The 22,841-nt window shown below is 41.2% G+C and overlaps 1 pseudogene across 1 annotated transcript; it reads left to right on the forward strand.

Annotated features, from left to right (window-relative positions):
• The first annotated feature begins 1,610 nt into the window (after positions 1–1,610).
• LOC145437811 (putative ammonium transporter 1) lies at positions 1,611–19,768 on the forward strand (annotated as a pseudogene). The gene is made up of 11 exons (XR_013914743.1): positions 1,611–4,467; positions 9,204–9,354; positions 9,429–9,518; positions 12,986–13,116; positions 13,655–13,865; positions 18,057–18,208; positions 18,387–18,626; positions 18,685–18,950; positions 19,008–19,218; positions 19,289–19,327; positions 19,442–19,768. The product of XR_013914743.1 is annotated as a putative ammonium transporter 1 (transcript).
• Positions 19,769–22,841: the final 3,073 nt, after the last annotated feature.

Genomic DNA, 22,841 nt, shown 5'->3' on the forward strand with positions numbered 1-22,841 from the left:
TTAAGAATGCTCGTGGGCAATTTTTTCGGTTAGCTCGGCCGTGGTGTTTTTCATGTGCTAATTATTTTCAGCGCATTTCCGTAGGGAGTCGACGCGCATGTAGGGCGAGTAAGTGAGCGGCTTTGTTATTTGGAAGCTTTGAATTGGAAATGGATTCAGGTCGATTTGAACCGATCAGTATCAGTATCGCTTCATTAATAATTTCATCATTGCAATGCACTGCAAGACTGCGATACAATGAAAAGACGGAGGGTGTTAGAAAAAAGACTTGAAGTAGTCTTTAAAATCAGAGACCTGCGCATTTAGGCGATGTAATAAGAGGCATGCAAACTAGGTGGAAAGAAACAAGGAATAGCATAAAGCGACTGTGATGATGAAAATGAATGACGCATGTGTCGCTGATGTAAATACGCTCTTCAAAAATGACTTTTTTCCCAAATCATACTGGTTACTCGATAAAATTGTTAGGTTACCTAATTTAAGCCTACACATCAAATTTGGTTCAATTCCAACCAGTAGCCGCATTGCTACAGGAGAAGAAAGTTTCAATTTATTCTATAAAAATGAATAGCAAAAAATTTGAAAATTTTCTGTTCACTCCATGAAAGTGTCTATAGAAACGATGTTCATCAAATTTGTTTCAATTCCAACGAGTGGAAGCGGAGTTATTGCCATCGAAAAATTTAGATTTGAAAAAATAGTATTTACGGTGGGCACCACTATAATAAATAATGGAAGAATTGATCAACGCGGATTATCAACGAAAAACTTAAGTACCCCCGTATCTACTAGTTGGAATTGCCTCAAATTTGTTTTTCATCGTCTCTGAAGACGGCGCAACAATTTCATGGGGTTGATAAAAAATTTGAGAAATTCTTCCTAATAAATTAAAATTTTTAATTGGATCTGCAGAATCGTATACTTGTTGGAATTGAACCAAATTTGGTGTGCAGCGCTTTTTAGGGTAACCTGACAATTTAATCAGTGAATGGCTGGAATCTGGGAAAAAAAGTTATTTTTGAACAGCCCTACTGTAAGCCCATAGTAAAACATAATTGATCTTACATTTGACCACGATTGGGTCACAGACAGTAACACTGATAGTCAATATTAAGTTGTTATATTACAGCCGGCCATGAAATTCGTTCATGGCCTGCCATGAAAACAGTTTTCCGTGGCCGGCCAAGGATATTCTCTGTGCCAGGCCATGGAATAGCACTTTTCATGGCCGGTCACAGAAAATCTGGGGCCGGCCACAAATAAATCCGTGGCCAGTGCTGGAATTCCGTCTCATCGATATACTGGAACCGCGAACTATACGGTTGGCACTGCGTACGCGATTATACCTTCCCCGACGAGATGCGTCACTCACAACTATAATTTTCTAGGCTCGTTCCACATCAGCGTGCCACTAAATGAGACTTAGAATATTTTCGCCGATGCTCTATGTAACTATCTAACTTTAAGCTATAAACCCTCCTTTTTTGAGAGCTATCTTTATTGAATCGATGAGTAACGGTGTTTACTGCATTGAATTTAGTTTCAGCAATATATGGGATCACCATTGGGGCCCATTTTAGCTAATATATTTGTGCACGGGGTTCTAAGTTCTATGAAGATAAGCTCTTCTCTTCTTGTAGTAAACCGCCCCTATACCATCGCTAAGTCGATGATACATTCGTGATTTTCGACAATGAATCTGATTGCGATAGTTTCGTACACCATTTTAACAAATTGCACCCGACATTGCAATTCACGTCGGAAAAGGAAATTAAGAACCATCTGGCATTCCTTGAAGTCCTAGTGAAAAAACGGGACAGTAAATTCTTTACATCTGTTTATAGGAAGTCTACGTTCTCAGGGGTCCGTAGACTCCTTTGGGGTACGAATCACCACATCAGGGGGTACGAGATGCATTGTGGAATTAGGCCTGTATGCGGTGGGATATTTTTTTGGCCACTTTATTCCATTGCAAATGGTCTTCGCGCTACGCGCGATTTTATGTGAATGGGCTTTCTGATTTTAATATAGGTACCATCGAAAATTGTGCTGAAAACGAAGAGGGGCTTCAAGAAATCTCATGGGAAGCACGAGGGGTACGATCGCTAAAGTTAAGAAACAGTGCTATTACTATGGCTCAACAATGATTATATTTAGGTTGTCATTGATATGTTCCAATAATAATCGAACGCAAAATCGGATGCTGATTTAATTTGACGTTGGCAATGGCAGTAACAATAGCCTACTTATCATGACTAAATCGAAACCCGGATTAGGCTACACCGATATCAAATCAATATTCAGTAGATTCATGATATTCTATATAAAATTATGGCACGTCAAAGGTCCACTAGCTGCAATATTATAACCCGACAGTTTGACAATATATCATGGTGAATCTTCTCGCACGATGTCTATAACTCGTTAATTTTAACAAATTATGCCTGGCACAAAAACAATTTTATTCAAATATTTGAAAATAGGATTTTTTCCGTGTCAAGCGTGCATAGTACAATAGTAAATTCCATTTTCACGATGTTTGTGCAATGCCTGTCTGCAAGCTCCCGTCAGATACGGCCTACTTGGAAATTAGACATTGAATATTCCTATTATTGATGCCGCGGCCCGCGGCGTCATCAAAAACTAGCAAATTGGCCCGCGAGCACATTTGAGTTTGAGACCTCGGATCCAGGGAGAGATATTGTCCCGTGGTTAGTTCCTCGCCTGTAGATGGAAAGGCTGCTGCTGGCCTAGGTTTAGGCCTAGCTGTCGGAATACGGTTTGTGTGAACTTGTGTGCTATGTGCGTAGGCCTGTGTCTCGTATTGTTAGCTCGTATGTTTCCGCTATGAGTTTGTATCTATCGCTATGTATTGTGAGAATATCAGTCTTGTGTAACGCCGTTTTGAGCACTGTGTCGTGGAATATAATCTTATTATAACCGTATGAACTTGTATACTGTGTTAGGCGTTCCGTGTAACGAGCGCCGAGCAGGCGGCGATCGCAGAGAGACGAGGTCCCGAGCCAAGGGACACACCCACGTACCCTGTTAGGTAGGCTACACAGCGCCGTATCAGGAACGCTACATATGCTACGATTTTACGGACATGTATGACATACAGAACTCGCAGACCAGAATTATACCCAACACAGCTCTACAAAACATGTCTGACGCACGCAATTTCAAATTAGGGTGAATTGAATTCCTCTGCGTGTCGCAGTTGTACTATACTGTCTACTCAGATTGCACGAACGTGACTTTTCCGTGCCGACAACGGAGCATATCCATATCGTGAGGTTTGGCCATCCGCATCCAGCATCGGTCATTTTTTTGGTCAAGGTTTCGACTCCGCTCATGTTTTGGCGCCGCATTTTATGTGCGGTTTGCTGGCCAAAACTTTACGTCTTCGTGTGCCCGACGCAGAAGTGGTTGGCCTTGAAATGAACGACTTTCATAGGCCTGAACTCGCTCGCTTCACACCCCTATACACTAGTTGATCCCAACGGTCATCGACCATGTTTTCAAAAAAAAAACAGTCCGATAAATCTTATCATCATGAATTCTCGTGATAAAGTAATATTTTCTGCGTGTCTCGCTTATTGGTTACAGTTACGTAGATAGTCACCTTGGATATGTAAAAACTAGGATTTTTTGCAATAAATTCAACAAATACTACATGCATATTAACAGATAGCTCTGGCACCGTGTCGAGCCAAAATTATACCCTTTGCGGTTCATACTTTAATGAACCTCGAAGTGGTAAAAATTTGCGTTACAGTAACTTGCAAATGTGAGTCTGTAATAATGGTATATCCTTGTGCCTCGCGCTAATCGAACATTAATTACGAAAATATGATTATTGTTTAGCGAAAGAAAGCAGAAAGTCAATCCGTATTTTCATTCGCACCACCTTCGTCATTCGCACGGCAGTTTTTTTTCATTCGCACTAGTACGAAGCGTCACACATGTTGAAAGGCACTCCTCTTGGATGGCCTAACAGCCCCTCGTTGCCTCAAGTCTATATTGCCAGCGTTCTGTTGTGTATTTTTCCCTTGTTTCTCGGTATGACGAATAAAATCCCATATATCTATATATTCGTCTGCAAAACGTAAAGAGCTGGCATATTTCCCCAAGGAATACAGACGAAGTCAGTACGTCAAAAATCGACCCAACAAGCCAAAAACGCATGATATTATAGTATATAGTCCCAGTTGGTGACGGATTTAAAAGACGACTCCAAGTCGTTTCAAGTTTCAACACCTTCCTAACTTCTCATTGTATCACAATGGTTCGAAATGATGAAATTATTTATAACTGATACTAATTTATACATCCAAGGTTGTTTTTGATATTATCGCAGACTTGTGGTGTTTTAGAGCATAAATAAACTAATCAATATCGTGAATTAAAGGGAATCGAATCCGAAACACAGAGACGTGACGACAATTTTTATGCGCAAAGATTGCAGTAAGTATGAGTTGGCATTCGTGATGTTGCAGAAATATGTCAGGGGCTTTTCAAAGGAAAAGTGAAAAGCACGTCTGTTTTGAAGCAAGGTTTTCGGGCTTTGAAATTTCAACATCGCTTTAGTGTGGACGATCTAGGGGCGGGAAACATATGGCCCGCGAAGGGATTTTAAGCGGTCCGCCGAGAGTTTTCGATCTTACATGATAATGTGGCCAGCGGCCGGAGAAAAGTGGTCATGAAACTACTTGTTCTATTCGGGTCTACATATATTTTCGACCAGGAAAATGAACAAAGCTGCATTCCAATCTAACTGATGCTCATGCGCAGTCTTTACCAAGGGTTTCTATGTCCGACCATTTTGACCTGTCGACAACTTTGACTGACCACAAATATCATTGACTTCAAATACTATTGAAGTAACCTAAACTACATACGAAATACAAGCAATTTCTACTGAATGAATACTAGTCAGCCCGCACCATTTACCGGACCACGACCTGACATATCGATCTCGCCTTTCGTCCCTGGCAAGATGATTTTATCGCATGCCCTTTTATATTATCTTTTTATTTTACTTTTATTGAGTGTGCATGCCTCCTCTTTACATCGCCTGAGCCCAGGTGGGTGTCTTATCCCAAAGACTATACTCCTAGTCGTTTCGGCATCTTCCTATCATTCATTGTACTGCGGACTTGTAATGTTTTGAAGTGATGAAATTTTATGAATAAACTTGAAATTGAACGTTATTAAATTCATTAAATACTGTTTCTTTTAAAAGTGGATGAATCCACGATAACTGTATCGGTTTAGGAATCCGGTCCGCCAAGTACTTTACTTTCTTATATCCGGCCCGCCGAACGGAGAAGTTGCCCGCCCCTGCTATATTACATTCCATAATATTCCATACCGGATCACGACCTGACATATCGATTTACTTTTCCGTTACATGCCACCTCATTTTATCGCTTGTCATTTTGTATTATCTTATTTTGCTTTCATTGAGTGTGCATGTGCATGTGCGTGCAATTGTGCATGCCCCCTCCTTACATCGCCTAGAGCCCTAGACCATGTGTATGCCTGATTTCAAAGACGATACTCCAAGTCGTTTCGACAGCTTCCTATCTTTCTATTGTATTGCAGTCTTATGATGCTTTGAAATGATGAAAATTCTTAATAAACTGAGCCCAGGCATTCGCTCTAAGCATTTCTACTGACTCTCAGGGAGCGAACGTTAGTAATGGGGGCGCCAAAATTAGAAACGTGTGGCAATAATTCTGGCGTAGTTCAATATCGCAGTAGCAATATATTTTGATGGAATTGCGGTTGGAGTAATTTGGCAATGTTATTGTGTAAATGCAGGGTTGCATTTAAAACAAAAATCAATAAAAAACAAACATGTTTAAAATAAGGCCCTGGTTCAAAACATGGTTTTTTGTTGTTTTTTAAAGCCGCGACGTCACGAATATTCAATTGTGACGTCATAGTGGATTGACATTGACATTTGAAAATATAGGGTAAATATATCTCCTCTGACAAAATATCTGTACTATTAATGTTGAACCGACTATTATGAGGGTTCCAACCATCCCATATCGATACACGTCGGCTAAATATGGTGGTAATTGTCCGTAGGCTCATACAATATGTTTTTTCGAAAGTATTGACACAATTATGGCATAGTTTTACAACTTAAATTTTTTAATCCTTTGTTTAAGACACTATGTTTTAAAACATCGTTTGTTTTAAATGCAACCCTATGTAAATGTAACTGCTCGTGTGTCGTCAACGACTGAACGGATACATAAGTTTTGTTTGCTATATATGTCTTAAGACTAGGGCCGGGCACAATGATTCGAGTCGAGTAGTAAAAGACGATTTTTTCGAGTACTGTAGCTATCCTCGCCACCGACAGTTAATTTATCAACGAGAATTATAGTTTCGATAAATTTTCACTGTTGAAGCCTTATAAACCTTGATTGGTCATATCGTAACATACGAAACATATAGTACAAAGTGATGAACTTTACTGGAAATAACACATTTCCGAAGTCATGATTATCCCAAACATTGACACAAAGTGCAATGAAGTCGGTATGGTCGTAAAAATTCTTACGTATCTTTAATGAGAGAGAGAGAGAGAGAGAGAGAGAGAGAGAGAGAGAGAGAGATCAGATTTATTTTCGCTTTTTTTTGCTTTGACGATGGAGATGCGATACGACCTATAAGCAAGGTCAACTATAGTCTGCACCACCGTATTTTTCTCCTCCACGCTATCCATGGATGCTGAGCGCCTAGCTGGATAGCCGCGGATACCAGTTTTAGAGTCTTTGGTCTGAACCGGCCGGGGATTGAACCCACGACCTACCGATCGAGAAGCTGGACGCATAACCATTAGGCTACACTATCTCGCTCGGCATAATGTGATGGATAACAGGCATTATATTCTTTTTGGTGGCATAAAAGGTACATATCTGAACGTTGACAGATTACATTATGTTATGACGTCATGATGCCCAGCCCTACGGACCATAGTAGGACAACTAGATATTTCTTCCAAATTGGATGAGATTTAAAATGATACTCAGATTTTTATCAAATTAGAGTTACTGAATTTTGATATTGCTGACGTAACATCACATCACATCGCATCGCAGGCACGTTCAGGATGGCAACGAACTATTACGGTTATGCTCTATAAAATTCGTCTGCAAGCGTGAAACCCGCGCGGACCATTCTATGCCGCAAAGACTGTCGGGTGTTCACTGATTATGAGGAAGACATGTTGCTATATAGTTGCGCATGAACGCTGTTCTATTTATAGAAATTAGAGCTACTTTTCTAAATTGCTGTAATATCAATATAGTAGTAGTATCCGTTTATTATTATTTTCATCATTTCAAAATGCCTCAAGACTGCGATAGAATGAAAAACTAGGAAGGTGTCGAAATAACTTGGAGTAGTCTTCGAAATCAGACGCCCACCTTGACCATAACATAAAACGACTAGTGATGAAGATGAATAACGCATATGCTGTTAGGCAAGGTCGATATGTCACTGTCACATAAAGGTCCGGTGATCTTGGGGGCTGACTAGCATATTCAATAGAGGTCTTCAAAAATTACGTTTTTTCTCAAATCGTACTGGCTACTTTATAAAATTGTTAGGTTACCTAATTTAAGCCTACACGCCAAATTTGGTTCGATTCCAACCACGAGTGAGTAGTGATATGAGCTGAGTTTGGTGCCAGCCCTGCGGCTATTTATCGCCGGCGTTTCGCTGTCGATTCAATTACCCTTATTCTAGTGACATGAAAAGGACTGAATCGTATGAAATGTGGTGACTACAAGAATCGAACCTACAACCTAGATAGTCGCCCAAACCTAGGGGATCGCATATACCTGCAGCAAAAGTGTTTGTTTATTTTTTAGCGCCGAGAATCGCACGCCTGCGGCTAGTCCGTTAGCATTTTAGTACTGATTTAATTACCCTTACACTCGACATGCAAAAATTATGCAGGCAGAATGAAGTCCTATTCAGTTATACTGCGAGCTGATAATAAGTGTTAAAATGTGGAGACCTCGGAAATCGAAACCGCGATCTGTCTGCACTCAAAATCACATTTTATATTAATTAATTAGAGAGGATGTTGCTGCCCAATCATTATGATATATCATCATAAAAACCGCGCCTACTTCATCGTTGATGAGTGTTATCTGAGAGCTCATATTATCCGCGAAGATACAAAGTCCTAAATACACATAATAATAGAATATCTGGCGAATATAGTCTTGCATAGACATCATAGTTTTCGAAATTTATGTATAATCTGAATGTTAATTATTTCTCGAAAGCAAGTTATTATCATGCCTTGTTGATTTACGGAAGCGGCGTAATGATTAATACCTAAAAATGATTTACTTTACGATATCTCGACACATGCGGATTAGTAATCTAAAAAAAATAAAATATAGTGTATCGAAACTTCGTGAATTTTTCGTAATGATCAATACCTAAAAATAATTTACGATAATCGATATTGAAATTCACAAAACATTATAGAATATCTGATACATAGTGCTAAATATGCATCGCGATAATCTGGTGGTGAGTGACGAACATAAATAGTGTTTCTATTTATCATATAAAATTAAATGACAAAAAATTAAAAAAATTTCTGTTCATCTCTTGAAAGTGTTAGGCTGTCTATAGAAACGATGTTTACCAAATTTGGTCCAATTCCAATCAGTGGAAGCGGAGTAACTGACGTGAAAAAAATTGGATTAGGAATAAAATAGTATTTACGGTGACCCATTCCTTAATTATTTATTATAGTGGTGCCCACCGCAAATACTACTATCTTATTCAAATAGAAATTTTTTGACGGCAATAACTACGCTTCCACTGGTTGGAATTGGATCAAATTTGTTGAACATCGTTTCTATAGACAACCTAACACTTTCATTGGGTGAGCAGAATACTTTCAAACTTTTTGTTGTATATTTTTCTATAATATATGGAAACTTTCGTCTCTTGTAGCGATGCGGCTATTGGTTGGAATTGAACCAAATGGGGTGTGTAGGCTTAAATTAGGTAACCTAACAATTTTATCAAGTAGCCAGTACGATTTGAGAAAATAGACATTTTTGAAGAGCCCTAATGCAGACCCGTAACCGAGATCCGAAACACTCCGATGTGATGTCTCGTTCTGAATCATTGAACGCGTATGATTTATCCAGGTTTAGTGAGACAGCACGATGGATTTCGGTAATGAGATTTCGTTCAACTTGTCAACTACGACGGTCGTTGAATCAAATCAGATCGATGTAAACGCGATTCAGAACGGGCTAGACACCCTTTTTCTGCTGGTGTGTGGATTGTTTGTTTTTTGTAAGTATGACACTGTCTGCTAAGTGCTAACTAATGTATACTAACGGTCAATCATCCCTATGCCTCACTTTCAGTCATGCAAGCAGGCTTCGCGTTTCTCGAGGCCGGATCTGTCCGCGCCAAGAACACAACCAACATCATTTTGAAGAATGTCGTCGACGTCTGTACGTATCGCTCATTATTCGTAATACACTCTGATTTAAATTCGTGCGAAGCAATCCCTTTACAGAATTCTGGCTGTTTATTGAGCAAAAAGTCAGGTTTATTTGATTATACGGTTATTGATATACAACGTTCCTTCCAATTATCTACTTGTTGATGAAGATTACACCTGGCGACTTTCAGCCGAAAATATGTGGGTTTATTTCAATATGAATATATTATTCACTTGCAGCGACTCTACAAGGCGCGCTCATCTTGATTTTATTGGGGGCATCGTAGTAACTGCTCAGAAAACGAGTCAACATACGTACATATTGGATAGATAGCAGACAATCAATTAAGCAATCAAATCAATATAACGCTTCACAATGGTATATTGAAGTATGTATCTTCAATAAACTCTTAACAAATTAGGTGCTTATGACCTGTTGGTATTTTGCAATACCGCGTACAAAGAGATGCACCGACGTCAGTATGAGATTCCATTAAATAACTCTTCGGGACTATAAGAAAATGCATCGATTACGAATGACTTATGACTACAGCGTTTTATTACCGAAAAAAGGAGAATTTTGACCAAAAAAATCAAAATTTGGACTTTTTGTTAACTTAAACAAACTGGATTCTGACCAAATTTTGACGCAACGTATGCAAATTAGGTGTTTTCCAACATAATGTAAAAATTGTACCACTTATCTTCATTTCTGGCTGGAACTGGCTGTTCTAACAAATTAGTTTGGCCTGAAAAAACATTATTGGCTCAGAAACAGGCAACTTTTCACATAAAAAAACAATATTTTAACGAAATCTGACCCTATGAAGAATTCCAGTGGTTACAATTTGTATTATGGTAGAAATATTTGAATTTTTTTGGAGTGCAACGAGAGATACTTTCCTACATTCTTAAGGTAGAACGTGCATGTCCTTACTAAGAAGCTTGACCGACATGGTTAAGCGTCCGGCTTCTTGATCGGTAGGTCGTGAGTTCGATCCCCGGCCGGGTCAGACCAAAGACCTGATTAGTAACACTGGTATCCATGACTTTCCTGCTTGGCGCTCATGCATTACTGGGATAGCATGGAGGGGTTGGTGCATGACTTAGAAAGCCGTAAAGGCTATATCTGCACTTCCTTGTCCAGCGGCATATGCACATCATGAACTCATGGTATGCATATGCGCAGATCGTGTGTATGTGTGTCACGAGTCGGTGTATATGCCGCAAAAAACATCAAGGACAAAAATAAACTACGTCCTTTCCTTGCCAAGGACGTTCAACAGCAGCAGTTGTTGGCTGACAACACTGAAGTTGTGCGTACTGATGATGAGCGGATAGTGCTTTTCGAGACTTCGAATCCCTCCGGCAACTTTAGTGTCTGAGGAAAACTACCTCCGACTCCGAAGAGCTCAATCCCAGACTCCGAGATACTCCGATGAATCTCGTCAAGTATCCGAAACAGTGGAAAGCATGGTACACTTGGTGATGTGATTTACTAAATTAATGTGATAATAGGGTTAGCGTCATAGTATTGTCTACTTTCACGTCCCCAATGGCAGTGCAGATGGCTGATTTTTATGCACTTGGCAATCATTTTTGCATGTTATCCGTCATATTACAACTTTACAAGTTGTCAACTGTCTGTGTTTTGGTTTGTAATCATAATCAAGAGTGTATTCTACTCAGAGCTATCCAAATATATCGGAGACAAAAGTTACAATACTCCGAAATATTTGTCGTAAACTCCGACACCGCTCCGACTGTCACAAAATCGGCAAAACTCCGCTCTGAATCCACTCCGACTCCGCTCCGATGCTCATCACTAGTGCGTACACTGCTGGTGACACACTGTGTTGCTTCATTCTGATAATGCAGAGGTTCTCAACTTCCCTCGTATATCGGGCCGCATTTTTACAGCAAAAGACGCTGCGGGCCGCAGAACATTATCACCATGTATTTGTGGGCTACTATTAAATTTAGGCTACTGTAGCCTATTTACCAGTCTTATACTGGCATTTAGTTCATTTTTATGTATTCTGAAGCATTAATGGACAGCGTTCGTAAGTTTGCAGTTGTTCTTTTTTGTGAGATAAGCTATCTTCCAGTGGTGAAAGTAAATCCCTTCGTGGAGCGTACATCGCATTCGTTGCCAACTCGGTAGCTGCACCTTCAAACCCTTCCCCCAGAAAACCGAATTCTCTATTTCAATGCGTGAGCGAGCAAGTATAAAATTACGGTAACTTTTTCGTTACAGAGGCCATTATCACTTTGAGCTCTCAGTGATATGAGAAGAAGTCAGGCGTTCAGGGTCATTTCTGAGCAAAGCAATCAATCCTTTCCTTCCAAGGCTCGAGCCCTACATTAATAGTTACAGAAGTCAGCTTTATCAAGTTGATGTTTTTCACTAGTCTCCTCCCCACTTTCGCCCCGTCAGCATTTCCTTTGTGAACATGTCCAGTCCGATAAAACGCACCTGGATAATTAGCAGCGCGATGTGTGTGCATTCGGTGGATTCGTCCAATGCTAGGCTAAAGAAGTCTGCGTGGCAACATGTTTCAAAATATGCGATAAAAGAACGACTGACATTGTTGTTGCTCTTCTGGTGACTGTTGAATCAGACAACTGTAGGCTCGAAATTTGTCAGGTGATGTTGGACTTGCTGCTAAGTTCCGGAAACAGCGAATATTCGCACAGTACGTTCAAGTTTTATTGAAGTTACACCTTATCTAGGAGATTCTTGGGTTTAGAGATATTTCAAGCAATTTTGAACTATGCGTCTATAACGTCTTTGGCAATTTTAACAATGCCTCAAAATATGGATTGCTGGGCTTGGAACTTGGAACCTAGCTATAGCAACGTTTTCTCTAAGATCAGGCGGTATGTATATAGCTCCAGAAGAAACTATCGCGGTATCATTTTAAGATTCTACGCTTCGTTACAACAACTGTTCTTCGACAAATGTGACACATCGGTCTTCGATAACAATGCAGTGCCAGTAGTAATTGGATTCACATTGAAGGATGTCGCGGGCCGCAAAATAATCGTCTGCGGGCCGCGGGTTGAGAACCCCTGTGATAATACAACATCAACATCCCAATTTTCATCATGCGCTTCTTAATATAAGAATGATGCAATGCCAAAGAAGTCTTTCTTCAGTTAGGATATTGCGGTACGTTGACCATACATAACACCATGTTTACCTATTTGTTTCATTTGACCGTTTATGATTCACAATGAACAGACAATTCGCCGTTTACAACGGTAGGCACATAAAATAGGCCACAAGCAGTAAAATATCAAATGATAAGCTCACCAACAGTGAAAAATCTATACAAACAGACGAAATGCAGACGTCAGAAAAATTTTGATGTAATGAAAAATTTTGGCAAATTTTGACCTAACGCTACAATTTTGACAAAATTTAAGAAATTTTGACATGTCAAAAAAAACTTATGACTCACTTTACCTTGTCAGGGATGGCTGCGTTGACATATTGGTCTATCGGTTGGGCGTTCGCCTACGGGGACCCCGGGAACGCCTTTATCGGACACAACTATTTCTTCGCGAGCAACATCGACAACTCATTTGACGGGACTCACAGCGTGGTAAGATTTCACGTTTTCTCTTGTATCACATTTTCAAGTTACATAATAGTGCGGAGCGGATCGACAAATTCTCTGGTCCGGCTCTGATCCGGTTGTTCAATTCTCTGGTCCAGCGCCGATCCGGCTCCGACCGTATCTGGAAATAGTACTGATCCGGTTCCAATCCGGCTCCGGTCAAAAATGAAGAAGCCCGGCCAGAAATACGGCCCTACACGGTGCGGGGGTTCCGCGAATTGATAAATATGCTTCATATATTTTCACACTGGTCTGGCGGTTACGTGCGTGTGGTTGGTGGGTAGTTATTTAGTTATAAAAGTCATGCTTATCCATAAAGATTACGGCCGTATCAAAAAGTAGTGATCCGGCTCCAATCCGGCTCCGGCCGTGACAGAAAAAGTACTAATCCGGCTCCGATCCGGTCAGGCCAAAACTGAAAAAATCCGCCCAGATATCCAATCCGGCTCCGGTCCATGCTCCACACTCTTACATAATATCGAATTGTAGCGTGCGAATGTAATGAATTCAAACGTTGCTCCAGGGCGACACCGGCACAGCGGACGGATACTACGTCAATTGGTTTTTCCAATTCGTATTCGCTGCGACCGCATCGACCATCGTATCTGGCGCCATGGCCGAGAGAACCGAATTCAACGCGTACCTTGGATACTGCTTCTTTTTGACTGCTTTCGTCTATCCGGTAGTCTCGCATTGGGGCTGGTCTGCTGATGGATGGCTTCAGAATGGGCCAAGTAAGCTCCCAGTTTATGTGGTATTCCACTAGCGATGTACGGTTGGTTTTTGGTGGACCAGATACAATCACGTTCCGTTAAATGTAATCCGGATCCTGTTTCCGTCTTAAATGTTAAAATCCGGACCGTACAAGTTCAAGTTCATACGAAACATTTTAGTGCACAAGCAGAAAGTCACTTTCTCGCATTAGAAATTTGGAATCCTGTCCTGAACCGGGTCCTGCACTTGGAAAAAAATGAGATTTTGGATCCAATCCTGTGTCTCAGAAACTTGCCGGATTACTGTCCGGTTAGAATCAAAAATCCAGATCACGTAGATATCTAATTTATACTTTTTTACATTCATTTAATGCTATACCAAGCGATTTATATAATGGAAGTTGTCACTATAGTCAGAGATGATATTCAAAATCGGCCGGCGAATTCCAATACGCTCCATGATTGCTAGAGCATACGGATCAAATTCAGGGACAAAGTTGGGGTTAAGCTAAATATCAGGGTTCATTTTAGGGTTAGGGCTGCGGCTATATGGTTGAGTTTGGGGTCGTGTGGTCAAGTGACGCGTGCTGAAGTGTCTCGCTCTCATTTGATGATTTCCTTTGTTGTTGTCTGTGGTATTCATGGTGTTTGTCTACTACTAGGGTTGGATTATCCGGATAACGGTTAACCGGTTAACCGGTTAACCGCATGTATTTTCACTATCTGATATCCGGATATTTTTCTGCCGGTTAACCGGATAAAAAAGAATCGTTGCTAATGCATTTTACACGTTTTAGTAAGCTTCAATAAGTCGTATTCAGTGTTGGCGCGGCCGATTGACGAGAAGCGTGTTGCCAATTAGCGAGATGCGTCTGTACACATTGCACAATGTAATGTGACGCGATCTCCTGCTGAGAAGATCGTTAAATTAGGTCATTGATTGGCGCGCTCGGCTATCGTCTCTGGCCTGATTTATCGCGTCTTCAACAAGCCGATAGTTCCACTGGATTGAAGAATCGCATCTGCAATAGGCCATGTGCAGTGTACAGTACACACTATTCCATCGCTGGCCTGCACAATCGCATCTTCATTGGCTTGGTGCTCACGATATTATCGTTGACCTACAGAATCGCATCTGCAATAGGCCTACGAACGATATAATCGCTGGCCTAACCATCTCGGACCCAGCATGCATTGGCTCCTATATCTCGATGGGTTGTTGACGATATGCCGTTAAGTGTATTCTAATTAGTGAATCTGAGAGTGACACCGCGAAACTGAATGACATCGAATGTTCGCAAAAATGTGCGTGCGTGCAAGCGTAAATGATTTCCGCTGATGATTAATTCGAAAAAAAAAATCGAAACCCCCTGATTTTATTTCAATCCCTCTACATTTTCGGCTGGCTGCGTGCCTGATCACGTGAATTAGAGTGTGGTATCATGTCGGCATCAATTTCAGTATCAGCTAGTCGTCTTTCTAGTACTCCAAACCTAAACATAAGGATGGTCAAAAGGATGTAAAGCCGTTGAAGTTTCCGGCGTACGACCTGCCAACCTTTTGACTCTCTACGAAGCGCTGCTTTCTATTCAGCCCACTTCTGTGGAAGCTGAAAAAGCATTCAATGAACGTGGACTCTTTGTTACAAAATTCCGGTCCCGGCTACAGGATCCCACTATTGATGCATCTGTGCTTTATAAAGAGGGCATTGCAGAAGCAGTGAACATTAAATTTGCGTGGTTTTTCTCGTATTCGCTCATACTGCGCGCGTAGGTAGGTACTCCACAATAACACTGTGTAATGATTTTGCGATCCGTTTTACATGCAGACCTAATGAAATCGATTGTCTCACTTAGCAGTTATTATCCGGTTAACCGGTTAGATAAATTCCAAAATATCCGGATATATCCGTTATCCGGATAGTGAAAATTATTGATATCCGAACTAACCCTATCTACTACTATGGTCATTGACACCAGGCTGATTCTCCTTATTTTTTGATTCCGTATCTGCCGGCTTGTAGCACGCCCCACTTCTGGGCTTTTTGTGAGACACCACTTACGCGGATAAGATGGCGAGGAGGAGCCTAGATAAGCCTCCAACACTTCGGTGGGAATTCTGGAGTCGACCTCGGTCGGACTCGAACCCACAACAAACTGGTGTTATTGTAGGTATGGATTTCCCTTGTTCGGCATGCTCAAATGTCGGGCTACCATTCAAATTCTACCGGGGAATTCCAAAACGCCTATTGCTAAAGTAGAAGTAAAATAACGACTGTTTCTCACAAAGTGCTCAAGCTAGGTATTTTAAAAGTCAGGATGACGAATCATAACCTACCTCAAAAACGCAATCTTTAAAAATTATATAGTGTTGCAATCCTGTGGCCAGTGGTTGCATTCAAAGCAAAAATCGATTAAAACAAACATGTTTAAAACAAGGCCCTTGAACAACTACCACCCGTCATTGCCGACGTATGCGATATGGGATGGTTGGAACCAGGGCCGTAACAGCACTTCGTCAGCCCCCCAAACTTTGGTCTTGGGCCCCCCATAGGGTTATAGACCGAACTTCTGGGGGGCATCGCCCCCCAGACCCCCCATCCGGCGATACACTCTTTACCGCTATTTATCATACTCGATGGGAATTAGTTTACTGAATCAGCTTATGTCGCCTAATCGCGGAAAAATTCTAGAATTCATGATTTCATCGGTCAGTATGATCGGGAATTGCGTATTTGTTGTCAATTTTTATCTTCTATCTGCTCACATTATCAGATTTGCCGGTAGAGCTGAGTGACGTGTGTTTGAAAAGGTAGGACCACTCAATAATAATTAAACATCTTCGGGCGTATACCCGTTGACAGGAACGAAACAGCATCTCGTCAGGCCCCCATCATGTTGTTCGCGTTTGTCACGAAATTATCTGTACTGTATTGTGAGCCAGCCCTAAGCGCAAAAATTTTCGATAATTTATGATAAAATCGGTCAATCAGATCGGCGATTGCATATATATTATGCTATCAATTTATTGTCCTCTCTACTCACGTAATTAGATTTACCGGTAGAGCTGAGTGAAGTGTCTTGAAAACGGGAGGGCCCGTAAATAATGATTAAACAACTTCGGGCGGGCGGACCCGTTGATATGACTTCGTTACATGATGTTATTTCGTGACTTCCAGTCTGCTATATAAAAAAATATAGAATCGCCCAAACGTAGGTTCATAACCCAAGAGACGCACACGATTTCAAATTCGTATTTCTTCACTGGCATAAAATTTTTCCCAGCGGGATGGTATTTGTCTTGTGAGGTTCAGATTGCAAAGACAGGAACATTCGGCGCCAGTCATTTAGGCGCCTATGGACAATTAAACCTATATGTATTTTGTATAGCCTATGTAACGAAGTCTTCGGTCTGCATAAGGGCATAGACCTTTTCGGCCAAGCTTTTATCGCTGCCAATCGTTCTGGTACACTTCTTGGAGTTTCATGTTATATATGGGCTAAAACTTGATTGTATGTCTTGGTGGGTCGTGGCGCGGTAATGGCCCAATACCACATAATATAGAAAAATGGACGACTTGAATTCGCGCGCAGCGGGAAAAAATTTTGAAAAAATTGCATAAATTTCCAAAAAATACTCTATAATTTATGCTAATTCACGAAATAATTTTGGGCCCCCTTCGAGCTCGCCCCCCCAATTGGGGGGGTTTGGGGTGAGGCAGTTACGGTGCTGGTTGGAACCCTCAAAATAGTCGGTTCAACAGCTATAGTAGGCTACGTAGATATTTTGTCAAAGGAGCTATATTTACCCTATATGTTCAATTGTCAATGTCAATCTACTATGGCATCACAATCGAATATTGGTGACGCCATAGTAGATCGACTTTGCCAATTGAACATATAGGGAAAATATAGCTCATTTGACAAAATATCTACGTACTATAGCTGTTGAACCGACTATTTTGAGGGTTCCAACCATTTCATATCGCTTATGTCGGCTATAACGGGTGGTAATTGTCCGTAGTATCATAAAACATGTTCTCTGGAAAGTATTTACACAATTATGGCTTGATTTTACCACTTGAACAAACACATTTTTTAAAGGCCTTCTTTTTAAAACCCTGTTTAAAACCTGTTTTAGATAAAGTGTTTTATACAGCCATGTATTTTAAATGCAACCCTACTTGTGACCATAGCTGACATCATTTTCTAGACGAATTGGTATTCAAGGATTTTGCCGGGTCTGCCATCGTCCACATCACAGGAGGAACAGCGGCCTTTGTTGGCGCCGTTCTGCTCGGGCCGAGAATCGGGAGGTTCGACGTACAAGGGAGGCCCGTCGACAGTCCTGGGCACAGCGTTCCCGTAAGTATTTTGTTGTTTTGGGGTTTTTCAACTACATTCGTCCTACATCAGACTGCAAGTGATTTGCAGCTTATTCCGATCAGGGCAAGATAGTCTGGCTAAATAGTTCTCGTCGGGAATACAAATTATTAGTCGCCTAGGGCAGGGAAGTTGTGTATGACTCACGCTCTCACTTTAGATTGCTGCTTTGGGAGCATTCATTCTGTTCGTCGGATTTCTTGCTTTCAATGGTGGTTCTCAATTGTCCATATCGAATCCGGGGGATGGAGCGATCGTGTCGCTCGTGTTCGTGAACACATAATCATCGGAGGATCGTCTTCCGCGATTTTAGCTTTGCTTGTGTTTAAATTTTGGTATCGCGTCAGGGGAAAAGAAAACTTTTGGTCTCTTCTCATCACAATCAACGCGGGACTAGCAGGTATGCTTTCATCGATTCAACTGTCGCTTGACGCATCATAAGACTCGATCGATTGTAGGGATGGTGTCCATGTGTGCTGGGTCGAACGACATCTATCCGTGGGCAGCATTCGTGATCGGTCTCATAGCAGGGGTTTCGTTTCTGTGCTGTCACAGTCTGATGATCAAACTGAAGATTGATGATCCGTTAGATGCCGTTGCAGTTCATTTTGGAGGAGGAATGGCCGGAATTCTGTTGACGCCAATCTTCTCCTTCAACGGTCAAGAGGAAAACGGAGAGTATGTCGGCGGAATCATTTACGGCGGTCATTATAAAGCTTTTCAGGTGATTCCCGTGAACTGGAGAGTTAGAATACATGTTGAAACCTTTACTTCGTATTAGGGCTTCGGTTGGAATTTGGTGGGAGCGTTGACGATCACGGCTTGGACGGCGGCATGGAGTCTGCTCTTGTTTGGCGCTATGAAGATTGTCGGGATTTTGCGAGTGGCAGAAGACATTGAGATAGCAGGCCTGGACGTAGCCAAGCACAACGAACCGGCTTACCCTGTCATCAGCTACCAGGGTTTTCTACCGGATCAAGAGATCAACAAATGTGAGTTTATCTCAATATCATAGATTTGAGACATAGGGGAGTGATTCTAACATGATCCAATTCATTTCAGCGATTGAAGATCTGCGTCTGACCCAAATGGAAAAGAATTGTAAGTTCTATGCAATATCAAGACTGATTTTTATCTATCGAGTTCGCGGAACTTGGTTTCTAATGATTGATTGATCGATCACAGTTAATGAAATGCCTATTTTGAACGTTTCAGCGAAGAAATCTGGAGGTCAACAAGTCGCTGAGGATCAAGGGCGACAGTGCTGAAGCTTCTGAATTTCCGAGGATCTGAATATTCGTCCACATTTATGGCAGCAGACCGGCATATTAGGAAAAGTCTCTTCGCAGCTAACTCTAACATCGAATTGCCTTCACATGGGCGACGACATCTACATTCTACATGAAGGAATGAGACTGTGTCTTTGTGCATTTAATATCTCTTCCGAGCTCTTTCATTCATATTCGATAGTATTCTGTATGTTCATTGTTCATAGTAGACGGTATAAGACTATAATAACAAATGGTTCGCCTTTCTATGCAACATAGTGGATAGTGCGCACCATGCGACTTGGCCGACCCTGAAGCTTGAAATTAGGCGCAATGTCAGATACCAGCATCATATGGAACAGTCGCGCCAAATTTCTAGACACATCTGGCTATGGAACACCGCTAAAATAGGGATATATCTACATGGTTGACTCAATTCTTCAACCAGTAGTATGTCATTGTTAAATCAAAAGTTGCCATATATGCTCACTAATTTCTCTGGGTAAGATAAATAAAGAAACCAAACCTCTTTTCTTTATCGTGGGACAAGAAAAGGGTATGCCTCGGGTAGGCATTTAGATTATACAAGCACAAAAAATACCGCTATTGCCGCCGCAATTTAGGTAATTTAATTGTTCTGCGTTTATGAATGATATTGTATCGTTGTCAATATTGTCATAGCACAGAATTATAGATGGGACAAGCCGCCACTGACGCGTCTGTATATATATATAAATAAAGAGAGAGAGAGAGTCTTTATTTTCATCCAACCAATACATAACACACGGCAGTGGTGGTGTTACAGAATATATGCATGCAAATTGCACAGTATTCGGTATTAGATTGGAATGATCGATAAGACCGTGAAGGTCGTCTAGTCCAGTGGTTCTCAACCTTTTTCACCTCGCGGACCGGTAAAATATCAAAAAATATTCGGCGGACCGGTGAACTTTCAAAAATTGAAATCAACTCAAAACGTGAAGTATGCAACTGTTTTATGCAAGTATATGATGTTAGAGAGAGACATTTGAGGGGTTTGGTCGTAAATAAAGATATTCAGTTCATGATGGCATCCAATCTGCTTATACCGCAGTGGGTCTGCTGAGTCTAGGTAAAATTGCCCTGCCAAAATAAACGTGCTAGCGCCGAGAGTCGTTTACAGTCTTACGCGCCGAAGGTTATGGATTTAACCGACCAGGTTCACTCGAAAATTAATATTCTCTTCGACAATATCGAGAGAACAAGCGTTTCGGAGTCGAACCAAGTATCGAGCTACCTTGTTCATTGCTCACTACCACCAGTGGTAGGTTACTCTGGCTACACAATGAATTAGGAGTGGTGAGAACGTGAGGTTCACGTTCGAGTTCTGTGTGTGAACCTCGGAAATTTAGAGGGTCACGTTCACAAACGAACCTTCGTAGGTTCTAGGCTGTGAACCCTTTTCATATATTACAAATTTTCACATCATAACAGCATTGGCTGAAGTTCTTTGCTTTTCAACTTCGGACCACTATATATGCATATATGCATGACGCTGGCAATATAGAAAATCAGCACTAATCGAGCATGCACCTTGCCAACCTCAAATATTTTACTTGCTTTGATACAATAGTTTGCTCGAAATATCCAGCTTTCCGTTTGTAACTATTTAGTGACTCTCTACTTTCAGCAACGACGAAAACGGAACGATTCTGTCACTTCCCGAAATGAAGTCATACCAATGATAAGTGGATGTCGGAATTAAATGGCATCGATCGAGACTCTGCGTAGCTCCGTATGCATCGTACCGTTCTTATGCATTCCCCGTCCACGAAATTTGTCGCGGAGGGAATCAGCAATTATATTGCGACTACAAAGTACAAACTGGACACTGTAAATTGAACTCGCACCTCCAACGCATGGGTTGTCACGACAGTGGTCTCTGCGAAACGTGCAGCGTACCAGAAACTGTCTAACATTTTCTACTGACGTGTTCTCGATACGATCACCAGAGACAATATTTAAAAAACGTAGCCGAACGTAGCAGTGTGAGCTTTACCTTGGAATATATGTATAAACTGATCCGCACATGGTTATTGCAGTCGTAGAATTTGTTGTTTTGTGTAGACATATCTGATTCAACTATAGCCCCCTTAGGCCTCGTGCACAAGACCCTACTAGTCGAGCACCATAAAACCACTTATACAAACATACATACTTTGAGCATGACCCGAAGTTATTGCTCCAGATGATACTTCAGCATTGAGGCATAATGTGACCTCAGTCGTCGCTGTACATTAGTATATCACTTCACTGAAACATGTAAGGTTGGAATTTGCAATTTGACGTCACGTAACGTCATAGGTACACGATCGCATTCACACAGAACTTTTCAAAAAGGTTCGCCTTTACACGAATCTGAACCTATCAGAGGTTCATACGATCCCTACTATGAATACAATGCGCCCGAAAACACCCGACTATGCAGCTATACCTGGCCATCCACAAAATCAGGGCCCCTCGTCAGCCTAATTGCCTAAAACGGTAGTCTTGGGCCCCACAAAGCAATAAGCCAAATTCTAGCTAGGGGGCATCACCCCCAGACCCCACAGTGGGTTGGTTGTTTTCGCCAGGACTTGCGAACACATTCACATTTACTAAGTATATGCAGATAGTTTTCAATAGGAAATTCATGACTGAATCGGTCAATTAAATTGTTGATTGCATATATATTGCTGTAAATTTGTATACTATAAGGATTATCAGATTTTCGGGTAAAGTTGATTGGGGTGTCGTGTTGGAAAATTTCGGACACGTAATAGATAATAATTAAACATATTCGGGTGGGCCTGTTGGAATAATTACTTCATTGCATGTCAATATTTCGTCACCTATACTGTCTGTTATATTGTGACTAGATATTGAAATCACCCAAGCATGCTAAACTAAAGGACGCACACGATTCCAAATTGGTATTTCTTCACCGGCAAGTAATTTTACTCTGGGCTTTGTCATTTGTGCTGTGGGATACAGATTGCCAGGACAGTGGTATTAGGTGCCATCCATGATGGAGCCTATGGACAATTATACATATATATATATATAAGTTATCGGTCAATAAAGGGCAGTCTTTTTCGGTCAACGTTATCCCACCGATGAGTTTATCGCACACTTTCCGGATTCCTATGTTAGCCTAAACTTCATTGTGTGATGGTACGTCCCTTCACAAAAGAGATGAATCGAAAACGAATGATCGCGCAAACTGCGCGGATTAGTGAGTCAGCTCGTATTACTCCTTGTCGCTCCTATTTCCTCAAATTACACGGGTGGAACTTCAAGTCAAATCGAACATGCTCCCAGACCTAATA

The sequence above is a fragment of the Botryllus schlosseri genome, chromosome 4 (genome assembly GCF_051294905.1).
Source record: "Botryllus schlosseri isolate E-star chromosome 4, Bs_hap1, whole genome shotgun sequence".
In the NCBI taxonomy this organism is placed as follows: Eukaryota; Metazoa; Chordata; class Ascidiacea; order Stolidobranchia; family Styelidae; genus Botryllus; species Botryllus schlosseri.